The sequence below is a fragment of the Elaeis guineensis genome, chromosome 2 (genome assembly GCF_000442705.2).
Source record: "Elaeis guineensis isolate ETL-2024a chromosome 2, EG11, whole genome shotgun sequence".
NCBI classification, from domain to species: Eukaryota; Viridiplantae; Streptophyta; class Magnoliopsida; order Arecales; family Arecaceae; genus Elaeis; species Elaeis guineensis.
This window is the reverse complement of record NC_025994.2, coordinates 38722501-38737481: the sequence shown is the minus strand read 5'-3', so window position 1 is coordinate 38737481 and position 14981 is coordinate 38722501.

The window sequence follows — 14981 nt, the reverse complement described above, 5'->3', positions numbered from 1 at the left end:
CCGGATGGGGGGAGAGGCCTTGCAGCGCCCTAACGCACCCCTGCAACCAGGCTGGTAACGAGAGAAGAACCTCACACCGACTCGAGCAAAATGGAAGGCCCGGACTCCTACGGGAGCCGGGTTCCGACTACAAGGAAGACTCCACCCGGACTCCTATGGGAGCTGGGTTCCAACGCCAAGGAAGACTCCACCTGGACTCCTACGGGAGTCGGGTTCCAACGCCAAGGAAGACTTCACCCGGACTCCTACAGGAGCCGGGTTCCGACTACAAGGAAGACTCCACCCGAACTCCTACGGGAGCCGGGTTCCAATGCCAAGGAAGACTTCACCCGGACTCCTACGGGAGCCAGATTTCGACTACAAGGAAGACTCCACCCGGACTCCTACGGGATCCGGGTTCCAACGCCAAGGAAGACTTCACCCGGACTCCTACGGGAGCCGGGTTCCGACTACAAGGAAGACTCCACCCGGACTCCTACGGGAGCCGGGTTCCGACTACAAGGAAGACTCCACCCGGACTCCTACGGGAGCCGGGTTCCAACGTCAAGGAAGACTTCACCCGGACTCCTACGGGAGCCGGGTTCCGACTACAAGGAAGACTCCACCCGGACTCCTACGGGAGCCGGGTTCCGCCTACAAGGAAGACTTCGCCCGGACTCCTACGGGAGCCGGGCTCCAGCCATGACTTCTGCAGCGGGGGTTAATGGTGGCGAAACCCGACCGCCTAACAAGATCGGATGAAGGGAAAAAGCCCCCACCCCCCGACGACGTCTACATCAAACAAGTCAAACGACAAGAAAGATTCAGCAGACAACAATATTAGTGCAGTGCGCGGACAAGGTAACGCAAAATGCTCTTTTTATTTCATTTTCGATATGCACACTACAAGGCCAGGACGGCCAAGGAAAGAAGGGCAAAACGACAAAAAGGAAATAACTACATGATAAGACATAAAGACAAAAGAGCTCTAAGGAGGCCCTGTTCCCTCCGACCTAGGGTTATCTACTCCATCCCTCAACCAGGACTGCCTCAGGTTCTCTATTGCTTCTTCTAGTTCTTCCCTCTTCCGCAGCGCATCCTGGAGCGCCCGACGAAGTTGCTGGCTCTCAGCCTCCGCTTCTCGATGCCACTTCTGCAAAACCTCGGACTCCGCCTCCGCGTCTGCGACGGCCCGCTGCTCAAGTGTCAGTTGGATTTTCACTTGTTGCAGCTCGGCTGTCTTCTCCCTGAGGGAGACAGAAATCCCTTCAACAGTGCCTCTCAGGGCTTGGAGCTCTTCAGGATCTTGGGCGGAAGTAAGCTACGCCCTATGAACCAGCTGCCTCTGGAGACGAACGACCTCGTCAGCCACCATCCAGAATCTCCCTTTGTACTCTTCCACTTGCCGGCGTCAGCTGGCCCGCTGCACGTCGTGACTCATCTCGGCGTCTTGAAGCTGCTTCTGGAGGTCGGAGACCTTCTGCGACCACTTCTGTTCATCATCAACCCGGGCCAAGAGCCGGGATGAGTTTCCTTCCAGATGGCCGATCTTCCTCTTCGCAGCTGATAGTTCCACCTTAAGGGCGCTGATCCTGGCTTCTTGAGCCCAAATTCGGTCGCTGGTGCTCTTCTTGCATTCCTCGAGCTCCTTTGTGAAGTTCGCCTTCCTCCGACTGTAATCCATGATCGCCTTCACATGAAGACTCCGAAAGTGGGCGGCCTCAGCGGCGGCTTCAGAATGGCCTTCTCTCGATTTGCGAAGCTCGCCTTCCGACTTCTTCAACTTCTTCGTCAGGTGAAGGACCTCTTTTTTCAACCGCTGGATTATCGATTTCAGCGGGACCCCTAGGGGCAAGGGGAGTGCTTCAGTAGGGCACTGCCATCGAAAGGTGCAAGCATCAAAGATCGACTCATCGCAAGAAGAAAAGCAGAAAGAAGGAGGAGGAGGAAGGAGAAGCCATCCACCACAAGAAATTCGACTTTATTGATTGAATAATTTTGAAGACAAACAGAAAGGAAATATGGCGACAAAATAAGGGCGCAGGATCAGAGGTCTCAGACCTCAGGGGCAGGGGGTGGAGAACTCGGCGCGGGGGGTGCGACCGCGGTGGCAGCGGACGAAGGGCCGGCCTCATCTTTAGACTCCTCAAGAAAGCCGAGGTCGAGTTCGGAGAATTTGCTGGCCACCTTCTCTTGGCAGAGCTCGAACCCCTTGGTGAACGCCTCCTGGCCGAACTGGACATTCAGGACCCTCATCTCCGCGGAGGCCTTAAATTCCTCTACCGCAAGAGCCCTGGCCTCCGAGACCAGAACCGGAGTTTGCTCGACCAAATGGGCGACCTCGGCCTCCGCCTTCCTCGCCGACTCCTCCAGATCTGTCTCTCCTCTTTTTGGGCTTGCCTTTCTCTTTCCAGGGCTTCCTGGAGGGCGACTACTTCGGCCGTCTTTGCTTGGAGGCGAGCAACCTCGGCTTGGCAGCGTTCCTCCGCCTGAAGGAGGTCCCTCCTCATGCGGCTCGTCGCCTCGACATAGCGAAGAGCTGGTGCCCAATCTGCAAGAACGGATAGAGAATTATGACAAAGGCCGAGTGACCATGTAAATAAATATCTGCTTACCTCGAGTAAGGACCCCAAAGAGTCCCAAGCCCGCTGCTCAGGATCGGCGCGGTCGATCCTTTCCACGACGTCGGACAGGATGCAGCCGTCGAGCAGTCGCCTGATCAAGCCCCTATCGTTGAAAGGATTCTCCGATCCCTCCTCGGAGCAGATGGACTCGTCTGCAGCAGCTCGGTGGCTACTCGCCCTGCGAGCCATCGATTTCCTCCTCCTCCCTGCGGCAGGCACCTCCGTGGGGCGAACCCCCGGAGCGGGGGCCCCAGTCGGCGGGCTCCTCGAGGAGGCCCGGGGAGCCACTGGCTCGACGTCTGAAGGAATGTCGATGGTCGGGGCCACCTGGACGGGCGCAGCCAAGCTCGTCTCCTCTGCCCTGGCCCTCTTCGCCGATCCGAGGCCGCCGCGCCCTTTCTCTTCTGAGCTCTCATGCCCCTGGCGAGCATCCACGTTGCTTCGGCGTCCTTTGCTAAAAAAAAAAAATGATGAATGATGAGAAAAGAAAAAAGAGAAAAAGAAGCAACACCGATCAATCAAAAAAAAAAAAAAAAGAGAGAAAAAAGAAAAAGAGAGTGGGAAGGAAAAAGAGGTAAAGAGAAGAAGAAGAGGAAGGCAAGAAAAGAAAAGATAAGATGAATACTCGCTGGATCCTGAGAGCTCAGGCCGATGTTGAAAAGAAGCTGCTCCCTCAGAAGATTAGAAGGGAAGGAGCGGGATAAGTTAGAAGCTTCTGGGCGGCCTGGAGGTCATCCTCCCCCAGGCTAGGAGCCCGGCGGACGGAATCCCTCAAAGAACCCCAAGGGGGCAGGCCCAGTTCCAAGGTCGGGCAGTGGACGAAGAGGTATTTCCCCTTCCAATTGTGAATCGAAGAAGGGGCGCCCTTCAGCAACCCCTTCTTACCAAACTGGGGGGAGAAGTACCACCAGTCCTTCGCCGAAGGATGGCATTTGAAGGTATAAAAATGCCTAAACAAGGAGAGGGACGGCTGAACCTCGACTATGTGGCAGAGGGAGAGAAACCCTATCAGAAACCTAAAGGAGTTCGGGGCCACGGAAGCGAGAGAGATGTCCAAGAAGAGAAAGAAGGCAGCGACAAAGGTAGGAAGCGGAAGCCGGAGTCCGGCATGGAACGCTTCCTGATACAAACAGAAGCGACCGGGAGGAGGAGTGCTGGTCCGGTCAGAGAGACCAGATAGCTCCAGATCATACTCCGGAGGAATCCCATACCGAACCCTTATCAGAAAGAGTTCCTCCGAAGTCGACGAACATGGAATAACGCCCGGCACGAAAACCGGGTGAGGCTCAGCCCCAGATGCGGGTTCGTCCACAGGAAACTGGGGATTTGAAGCAGAAGAACTCTCGGAACTGCCGGGAGCAGAAGAGCCAGAGGACATTTTGAGTAGTTTCGAAGAGAGGATCTAAAGGATCCTAAAAAGACAGACCGAAAGGGGAATGAGTGGCCGGAGGCTAACTCGGAGGGACGCACAAAAGTGATGATGAGAGGAGAAGCCCCTAGGCGTTGAGAGGAAGGTTGGCACTAACCTATGTTACTCTGAGGGACCTGGGGGATGAGAAACGGGAGGCGCCTACGGCTCGAGAAGACGCTCACTAAAGCAGGGCTCTCGAAGAGAAGACAGACACCAGCGAAAACTCAGGAATGGAGTAGGACGCCTGAAGGGGGGAGGATGGGTTTAAATAGACCCTGGGATCCGGCGCCATAATGATCGCGAATCCCCCAGGCCAGTTCGCGTTCGACACGTGTCCCACTCCCCCTGACAGATGGCTAAAAGCGGCTGACGATTGGCAGGATCATAATTGCGCCGTACCTAGGCCAGAGTACCTGCGGGATTTTTGAAGCGTCCCCTCATACCGCTCCAATTCGAAAAGACTCCGGCACGCTCACATTTAATGCCAAAATATCCGGAGGCGATAGTGCGCAGGATTCGAAGGGACGGTTTCGGCTGTGTCCATCTCTCTCTCTGTACTTCCTTCGTTTGAAAGTCAAACTCGGAAGTAGGGGGACTGGTGTTGGGTATAAAATACCCACAGCCGAAATCCTCAGCGGGATCGACTACGAACAGCACAGCTCCGCCCGGACTCCTACGGGAGCCAGGCTCCACCGCCGACATCAGCACAGCTCCGCCCGGACTCCTACGGAGCCGGGCTCCGCGCCGACATCAACTACAGCACGGCTCCGCCCAGACTCCTACGGGAGCCAGGCTCCGCCGCCGACATCAACTACAGGACAGCTCCGCTCGGACTCCTATGGGAGCCGGGCTCCGTCCTCAGCATCGACCGCTGGTAAGTCTCATCCGGACTCCTACGGGAGCCGGACTTCACCTTTGGCTTTAATTGCAGGAAGGCTCTGCCCGGACTCCTACGGGAGCCAGGCTCCGCCGACGACATCGACTGCAGGACAGCTCCGCCCGGACTCCTACGGGAGCCGGGCTCCGCCGCCGACATCGACTGCAGGACAGCTCCGCCCGGACTCCTACGGGAGTCGGGCTCCGCCGCCGACATCGACTACATGACAGCTCCGCCCGGACTCCCACGGGAGTCGGGCTCCGTCACCGACAACTCCAACAGTTATGAGCAGGCTCCTCCCGGACTCCTACGGGAGCCAGGCTCCGCCGCCGACATCAACTACAGCATAGCTCCGCCCGGACTCCTACGGGAGCCAGGCTCCGCCGTCGACATCGGCACAGCTCCGCCCGGACTCCTACGGGAGCCGGGCTCCACCGCCGACATCAACTACAGCACGGCTCTGCCCGGACTCCTACGGGAGCCGGGCTCCGTCGCCGACATCAACTACAGGACAGCTCCGCTCGGACTCCTACGGGAGCCGGGCTCCGTCCTCAGCATCGACCGCTGGTAAGTCTCGTCCGGACTCCTACGGGAGCCGGACTTCACCTTTGGCTTTAATTGCAGGAAGGCTCTGCCCGGACTCTTACGGGAGCCAGGCTCCGCCACCGACATCGACTGCAGGACAGCTCCGCCCGGACTCCTACGGGAGCCGGGCTCCGCCGCCGACATCGACTGCAGGATAGCTCCGCCCGGACTCCTACGGGAGCCGGGCTCCGCCGCCGACATCGACTACATGACAGCTCCGCCCGGACTCCCACGGGATCCGGGCTCCATCACCAACAACTCCAACAGTTACAAGCAGGACAGCTCCACCCGGACTCCTACGGGAGCCGGGCTCCGTCGCCGACATCGACTACAGGACAGCTCCGCCCGGACTCCCACGGGAGCTGGGCTCCGTCACCGACAACTCCAACAGTTACGAGCAGGCTCCGCCCAGACTCCTACGGGGGCCTGGCTCCGCCACCGATATCGACTATAGGACAGCTCCGCTCGGACTCCTACGGGAGCCGGGCTCCGTCCTCAGCATCGACCGCTGGTAAGTCTCGTCCGGACTCCTACGGAGCCGGACTTCGCCTTTGGATTTAATTGCAGGAAGACTCCGCCCGAACTCCTACGGGAGTCAAGCTTCATCCTCAGCTCCGACAGCTACCAGTAGCCTCCGTCCGGACTCCTACAGGAGCCAGACTCTGCCAACAACGTCAACTGCAAGCAGACTCCTACGGGAGCCGGACCTCTCCTTCGACTCTAATCACGGGGGGACTTCGTCCGGGCTCCTACGAGAGCCGGACTCTGTCTTCAACTTCGACGGCCACAGGCAGACTATGTCCGGACTCCGTCCGGACCCCCACGGGAGCCGGGCTCCACCCACGACCCCGATCGCAGGGAGGACTCCACCCGGATCCATACAAAGGCCGAACTCCGATCGCTGTCGAGCTTCAGCCAGCAGATCTGCACTCCCAGGCCACAATCACGGCCACGATCCTGCTCCACTTCCTGCGGCGGACTCCGCGCAGCTCCATCACTCCCTGACAGGCCGCAGTAACGGTCGCAACACTGCTCCACTCTCTGCGGCGGATCCCGCACCCACGCGGCTCCATTACTGCCTGACAGGCCACGATAAACGGCCGCAATCCTGCTCCACCTCCTGCAGCAGATACCGCATGATTCTCCCATCCACTGGTAAGAGCCGCAGCATCTGCATCCCACTTTCCACGGCAGATTCCACATGGCACGCCCCAATGATGGCCACGGCTCCGCTCCACTACTCTTCGCAGTAGATTCCTCTTGACTAAGGGCGGCCCACTACCTGGCGGTTACAAACGTCGCCATCAATCCGTTACCTCCCCCGCCTATAAAAGGGGACCCAGATACGTTATTCTCTAAGCTCATTTCTTATCTCAAAACTCTGCTAAATTCTCCGTTCGAGCACTCCATTCTTGTTGAGGCAGAGAACTGACTTGAGCGTCAGAGGGTCTTGCCGGAGCAACCCCACCTCCGGTTTAGACTTCCTTTGCAGGTCCCGACGGCGACCGTGGCTTCCCCGACTCCAGCTTCTCCGACGCAAGCAGATTTTTGCACCAACAACTCCAAAAGAGATTTATTACCTTTTAGACATGGCATTCATCTCTCCAAGAAGATGTGCCCTAGCACACCTGAGAAGATTGAACGCATGAGCAAGATCCCTTATGCTTCGACAATAGGGAGCCTCATATATGCCATGCTATGTATACGACCTGATATAGCCCATGCTGTGAGTGTCATAAGTAGATATCAGTCGAATCCAGACGAAGAGCACTGGACTTCTATGAAATATATCCTTAAGTACTTGAGAAAGACTAAGGATATGTTTCTAGTCTTTGAGAATGGAGAACTCTAGATTTAGGGATATATAGACTCAGACTTTATGTCTGATATAGATGATCGACAGTCGATATCTGGGAGTCTATTCATTTGCAATGGTGGTACAGTCAGTTAGAAGAATTTCAAGCAGACGGTGATTGCTGATTCCACCATGGAGGCAGAGTATATTGCTGCATCGAAAGCTGTGAAGAAGGTATTCTGGTATAAGAAGTTTGTCGTAGAGCTTGGAGTGATGTCATTGGATGTCATACCTCTTTACTGGGACAATAATGGTGCCATAGCCCTAGCTAAGGGGCCAAAGTCTCACCAGAAGTCCAAGCACATCGAGCGGCGATTCCATTTGATCCGTGATTATCTCAAAAAGGATTATGTCGAGGTCAAGAGAGTTGACTCCACAGATAATGTGGCAGATCCGCTGACTAAGCCATTGGGCCAGTAAATGATTGAAGCCCACCTTGAGAAGATGGGACTTAGATATGTAGCCAATTCGCATTAGGTCAAGTGGAAGTTTGTTAGATATATACCCTAGATGCCAGATTGGCTGACACATTCCTGTACAAATCTAAGGACAAATTTATAATTTTGACTATAAATCAATAAATGGGTTATTCTTCTATCACATTGTGTACATTGTGTCTGTGATACATCCTTTGAGTTAGTAGGAATGTCAATTCATATTTTCAAAAGTTAAAAATTTAAGGCATGAATTTACATAACTAACTCATAAAGAACTCCTGACCATAGGATCATCACGAAGATGGTGATCGATCCAGAAGGTTGGTGTACGATCACTTTCTTAGAGTAGATGTGTCTTGAGTCTACGGTGTGGAGACACCAGAGTGAGAGTACAGGTATTCGTTGAGAACGAGAGTACTGAGCGTGACCATATCGAGCAGTCATAAGAAAGTCTATCTTCTCGTCGCTGACTAGCTCGATGCTGCAGTTGTGTGTCTAGTTCTTTGACTTGAGGTGCATCGATAGTTTACCTTGTGTATATTATAGTTTGACTACACCCTAACTCGGTCTCCTAGCCATTCAGAATCCTGAGGTGTATGTTGGCTGTAGAATATTCATTGTAGGAACTAGGTCGCACCAAGATGGGATCTATCAACCTCGATAGATGAGAGGAGTAGTCCTATGATGATCGAAAGATCAAGTCCTTAAGCCCATGGCCATGGCAGAGTGAAATAATGAAAAAAAAAATTTTCATTGGGGTTTCACATCAGACTCGGATCGGTCGATTGATTCATATGACTGATGTTGGGTTTGATGAGTTCACCTTAACCGTAATTCAGTCGGAACTCATGATAGAGGAACTCAATCACACAGGTAGCTGCACCGAGAGATTTATCTTTAGTTCTGATGGGTTGCCATCACATACTGCTAGATATCACTGATAGATTTTGGGAGTAATTAGAATGATATTGATGATCGATCATTCTAATTGTCTGAATCAGAAGACTTCTGGTCCATCGAAAGGAGTTTTGATGATGTCGACGATGAGATCATGACATGTCTCATTACCATATGAAATTAAACCTAACTAGGTTACACAAATAAGGGTTAGGGTCTGGATGTCATCAATTGGGCTAACCTAATTGATTTGGATAAGATCTAATTAGGTTCAAGAAAATCGTGCTAGCACACGATTGAGCCTAACTTTCTTCTCGTGTAATCTTTTCTGTCTCTACTGAGCCAAATATGATTTGACTCATCCAAAAAATCTTGAAAAAATTTCTCTCAGTCTAAATGAAGCTTCTCCAGCTCAAAAAAGGCTTGTCTTAATTCATGAGATGAATTTAAGATAAGCACTTGCTAATTCCTGTCACCTGCCAATTTCATTTTAGGATATTTGTCAAAAGTTGACATATGGGTCTTAAATTGAAGGCCACTTGGCAAGAGCTTATTGGAAAATTTTTATGGAGCCAAACCACATCAAATTGGGCACCATAATCAGATTATGGTGTGAGCCCAATTGGATTAAGTGGGCGCCCCAAGTGGATAAGGTTGGAGAGTCTTGATAAGATTGGACTCTTTGGCGCCAACCTCTCTTTGTCCTTATCCAGTGTTGTTGCCAACTTTGAGATAGATGCTTGGGTTCTTATCTGATGTGATCAGATGACATCAAGCAACCAATCAGAATTTTTTCAAAATTTATTGATATTTTTTGATTGGTTGAATGATGTGGCACTACGCAGCATACAGGATCTATATAAACCCTTCTGCACCTAGGGTTAAAGGAGGAAGTTGTTTTATGTACCAAACCCAATAGTTGCCACCCCCTCCCTTCTTCTCCACATCATCCCTACTCTCCTATCTTCCCTCTTCACATCCAAGGAGTTGGATGTTCATCTGCTGCAAGAAAAATGCATGGTGACGCCTGGAACAGGAAGGCTGCAGGACATCTTCGACAGGCTGCTGCTCCAACTTCAGAAGGAGTTCTGAAGTACTTTCAAATCAGATAGAGATCTAATTTTTGGAGTGTAGATTCATGAGGAGAAGACATTCCAGGTCCTACCTGAGTGGATACCGGTAGAGGCCAGATGCTTGCGTGGCTACATCAGAACCTCGGACTGTGCTGAGATCATTTACTGGGTAATCAGATTATCCTTGAGGTATGTCTATACTTTTCATACTTTTAGATTTAATTTTAAATTTTAAATACCAGATAATAAAATTAGATCTAATAGATATTAGATCTAAAATAGCATAGGATAAATTTTTAAATTATTCCACCCCAGATTTGATGAAATCTGAAAGATCCTACAAAGGAAAAATATAGTTTTTCCTTCATGAGGCTACAGGACTTAGAGACCAAACCTATTGCATCTTGCTTAGTGAAGCAATAGACAAAGTGTTGTCCACTTATTACTTCATGTGTCATCAATAACTGTTAGGTGAGGTGCATACGGATCAGTAGGAGCGCAATACCCACTAGAAATTGATTGTGTATAGTTTTCGTTTCTCCACCCGAGGAGTGTGGGAGCCTTGTTTGTTTATTAAAGTTTCTATAACAAATATTTACAAGTACAAACATCTAATTGAAAATTATTTTTCTTTGTAGTTAATTAACCATGTTATGTTCAAACCCTCTAGCCTGAATCCTTGACACCAATAGGTTGACCGAATTGAACTACAAAGACTGACTCCAAAACTTGAGAATCATTCTCAGCTCTGAAAAATTGACCCATGTCCTAGATCAAGAGATGTCTGTGTTGCCGGCTTGCCCATCCCCTGATCAACAAGCTACACTTGACAAGTGGATGACGAAGACAACAGGGCTAGGTGCTATATTCTTCCATCTATGTCCAATGATCTTCAGCATTAGCATGAAGACATGAGGACTGTCAAATAGATTCTGACTCATCTGCTAGAGTTATATGGTTAGCAGAGTTGCATGGCTCACTTTGAAGTCTCCTATAGACTTTTCAAAGCAAAAATGCATGATGGACAATTCGTGCACGATCATTATCTGACAATGATTAAGGACATTGAAGAGCTTCAGAAGCTCGGAATGAATATGGACAAGGAACTTCCGGTGGATCTGATCATGCAATCCCTCCCTAATTCGTATGGGCAATTAATCATGAACTACCATATGAATAAGATTGATAGCACCTTGCCTGAGTTATTGAATATATTGGTGATAGTTGAGGGTACCTTGAAAAGTTCAAAAAAATGATTCTTACTGTGGAGCAGGCTTCTTCCAAGAGAAAGTCTACTGAAAAGAAGAAGAATAAAAAGTCTGTAAAGAAGCAAAAGATCGAGAGTGGAAAGAAGAAAAAAGCTCCAAAGAAGGCCAATGACCAAGAAAAATATTTTCACTGCAATGTCGAAGGCCACTGGAGAAGAAATTATCCTGCATACCCGACTACAGTGAAGAAAAAGGAGGACACATCTTCTGAAGGTACATTTGAATTGCTCATTATTAAAACTAATCTAATGGTTTCCTCTTTTTCTAATTGGGTTTTAGATTCTGATTTAAGTGCTTATTTATACACTTCTATGTAGGGTCTAGAGAAAGTTAGAGGACTAAGAGAAGGTGAGATTACTCTTCAAGTTGGCAATGGGGCAAAAATTGCTGCTATGGCCATCAGGACCTACTCATTGAAGCTATTGTTAGGATTTAGTTTGCTTTAAAAAAATTATTATTTTATACCTGTAGCCAATAAGAATTTGATTTTTGTTTCTTTACTGACACAGGATAATTTTAGTTTTTATTTTAATAAGGATCTGTGTTCAATTTATTTTGAAAATAAAATTATTGCACATGCCTATTTGATAGACGGTCTTTATCATTTGCATATGGATATGAGCGTAAATATTAACGAGCAAATTGTAAGGATCATAGGGTCTAAGAGACTTAGAGATAGGATTAGTCAAAAGTATCTATGGCACCTTAGGCTAGGCCATATTAAAGAGGACAGACTTAACAAATTAGAGAAAAATGATCTTATCGGGCTATTGACTTCTGAGTCTTATCCAGTTTGTGAGTCTTATCTTCAAAAAAAGATGGCTAAGCTATCCTTTGTAGGACAAAGAGAAAGGACCACTGATATATTAGCTTTAGTGCATACTGACGTGTGTGGTCCATTTGATATACAGACCAGCAATGGCTATATCTACTTTATAACCTTTTCTGATGACTACTCATGGTATGGGTTTGTGTATTTGATGTATCATAAGTCTGAGACTTTTGAAAAATTCAAAGAATTCAGACACGAGGTGTAAAAACAAATTGATAAACCCATAAAGTTTCTTTGATCAGATTGAGGAGGTGAATACCTTAGTGGAGAATTCTAAATCTATCTTAAGGCTTACGACATAGTCTCACAGTGGATACCTCCAGGGATGCCTCAACTCAATGGGGTATCCAAAAGGAGGAATCAGATCCTGTTAGATATAGTTCGATCCATGATGAGCTTCATAGATCTTTCAATTTTTTTTTAAGATATATGTTACTTTCTTCTATTCATCTTTTAAATAAGATTCTTCTAAATCCATTCCTACCACACCATATGGGTTATGGCATGGTAAGAAGCCGAGTCTTAGTTACCTCAAGATTTGGGGATGTCTGGCCCATATCAAGTGACAGCAGGCAGATAAGTTGGAGGTTAGGTCACTTAGGACTCATTTTATAGGATATTCTAAAAAATCCATGGGATACTATTTCTATCTTTCAAAGGATCACAATGTGATTATGATTAAAGAACAAGATCTAGGATTTCAGGGTTAGATCTTGAAATTTTTTTAAGATCAGACAGCGAAAGACTAAAATAAATCAAAATTTATCTTATAAAATCATAGAATCGTTAGATCTAAGATCCTATAATATGATTATTATATGGTATTATATCAGAAATTAAAATATAAAGAGTAAGAACTACATGTTGATCATATCAACATGTTTCTATACTACATCTAATGTATGTAAAATATAATAGATCAGATCTATTACCTTGCAAGTTAGATGTTCTAACTTTGCTGATCTAGGCTTGAGGATGATGTTGCAAGCTGCACATATGTCCAGCCTCTAGGAGTCATCCACACGAGCCCACAAATCACGATCAGAAGTCCTGGTTCAGAAAATCAGCACAGTATGCTAGTACTGCATTGATTCTTCTTCGATGGTCGATCAGATGCCTCCTTCTTCTTGATTAGGACTCTTTCAAAGATGAGAAGTAGGAGAAAAAGTTTTAGATTTGAGACACTCTCAGAAAACTCAAGATGGAGGAAGGAAAGAGGTGAACACAGCAACCCTAGAAGAAGATCCTCTTCTTCTTCTCTTCGCTCTCACCTAGACACCTAGTCTTGTGTCTATTGTATCTCCATGCCCCAGCTTTATTTCTTCCTAATTTTTGCATGCCCCAAAGGTCTCTCTTTTCTTTATTTTCCACAAAAATTTCATAAAAAAATTCATTTTAAATAGAGAGATATGATAGAGTCCTTATCTAAGTCAAATACCTAGTTAAAGATTATCCAAACATGGCAACACAAGGGCACCCAACTCTTGGGTGCCCCCTCTTTTTTTTTGATCATGGACCACCAGAAAAGGGCACATATTATGTGCCATAAAAGTCATGAAAATCTCAAAAAAAATTGGATAAAATCAGTGCCATAAGGAAAGAGTTTTGGTTTTCTAAAACTCTATCTCATAGAATTTGAAATCCAAACTAATTCCTACTTTGACTTGATCCACAACTACTTTCCATGTAAAAGAGAAAGATAGAAAAGTTTTGGGCATGTGTGAAGACCTGGGAGAGAAGTTTTGTCACACAAAATAAGAGAGAGTGGGCGTGGGGGCTAAATTGGCACAAGGTGGAATCCAAGTCTTACTAGGATTCAATCTATGTCTTGTTCCAATCTGGTTTCTCAAACCAAATCAAACCAAAACCAAATCAACACAATTAAAATAAATTTTAACATAATTAAAAATTTAATTTAATTAGATTAAATTAGATTTAAATCAAATTTAATTTTTTAATCAAATTAGAAATTAGATTGATCCAAGTCCTAATTGAACTAGGACTAGTTTTTCCCTTGCACTTGGCTTATCCAATAAACCAATTGGACTTGATCCATCAAACCCAAACCAAATTTAATTAAATCATATTCAATTAGACTTAATCTTAGCCTATTGACTTAATCAAATTAAGCTAATTAACAATCAAATTGCTAATCAATTCTCCTGCAACACTTGCACTAGATTAAATATCAATCGTATTGATCGTTTAACCCTAGAACGATTCTTAATCGTTGATCAACCATCCGATCAAATCGTGAACTCTAATGCGTGTGACCTCATTGGTCTAAACCTAAGTCAGTAGCATAGAAATAAATTTCTATACCAATCAAAGTGACCATCTAGCAATGGTACCCGATGGTCGGATAGATCGAATGTGTAGAACAACATCCTTAGAACCCATGCGGATATAGTTTTCATATAATTCATCCCCTTGATCAAAATGATCATAGGACACCTCAAAGTTCAACTGTCAACTCTGATTAGATTGTCCACATTGTATTTCAAAATATCAAATCCATCTGATGGATTATCCTGGCCAAGGTTTTGCTAAATTGAAATACAGCGACTCATTTTTCTCCAAATCTTGGAGTGGTCAATCCCATCTTGATCACACTCCGACTTCGTAAGTACTTGACTGTGCCCAGAAGCCTTCCATCACTGAATTAGAAATTCAGTTAGTCTAGTACCAAAGCACAATGAGTTGCTTATAAGTCACTGAGGCGATCTCAGATCTAAGGGACACTTATACCTATATCCCATCAGAGACATTCTTGACAGCAGAATGCTCTGGAGTTGGTCACGTTCAATGATGATGTATCCTTACATCTCACCTGTATGCCATACCAGTATCTCCATACTCCTTGGTTAAGAGGACAACCAACCCATATGACCTACAACGACCTATGCTCGATAGAGGCCATCGTCCTTATTAACAACCTATCATTTGGTCGTGAACAGTTTTAAGGACTTATCGATAAATCTTCTCTTTATCGAACCTAAATAGTCCTAAGGACTTCATCACAACAATGAAGTTCATTAGAAGATGAAAACTTGTGATGAAAATATCAAAAATATATTTTATTTATTAACAAATCAATTACAATACAAAGTTGCTCAACCGTCAACAACTTGACGATTGGCTTT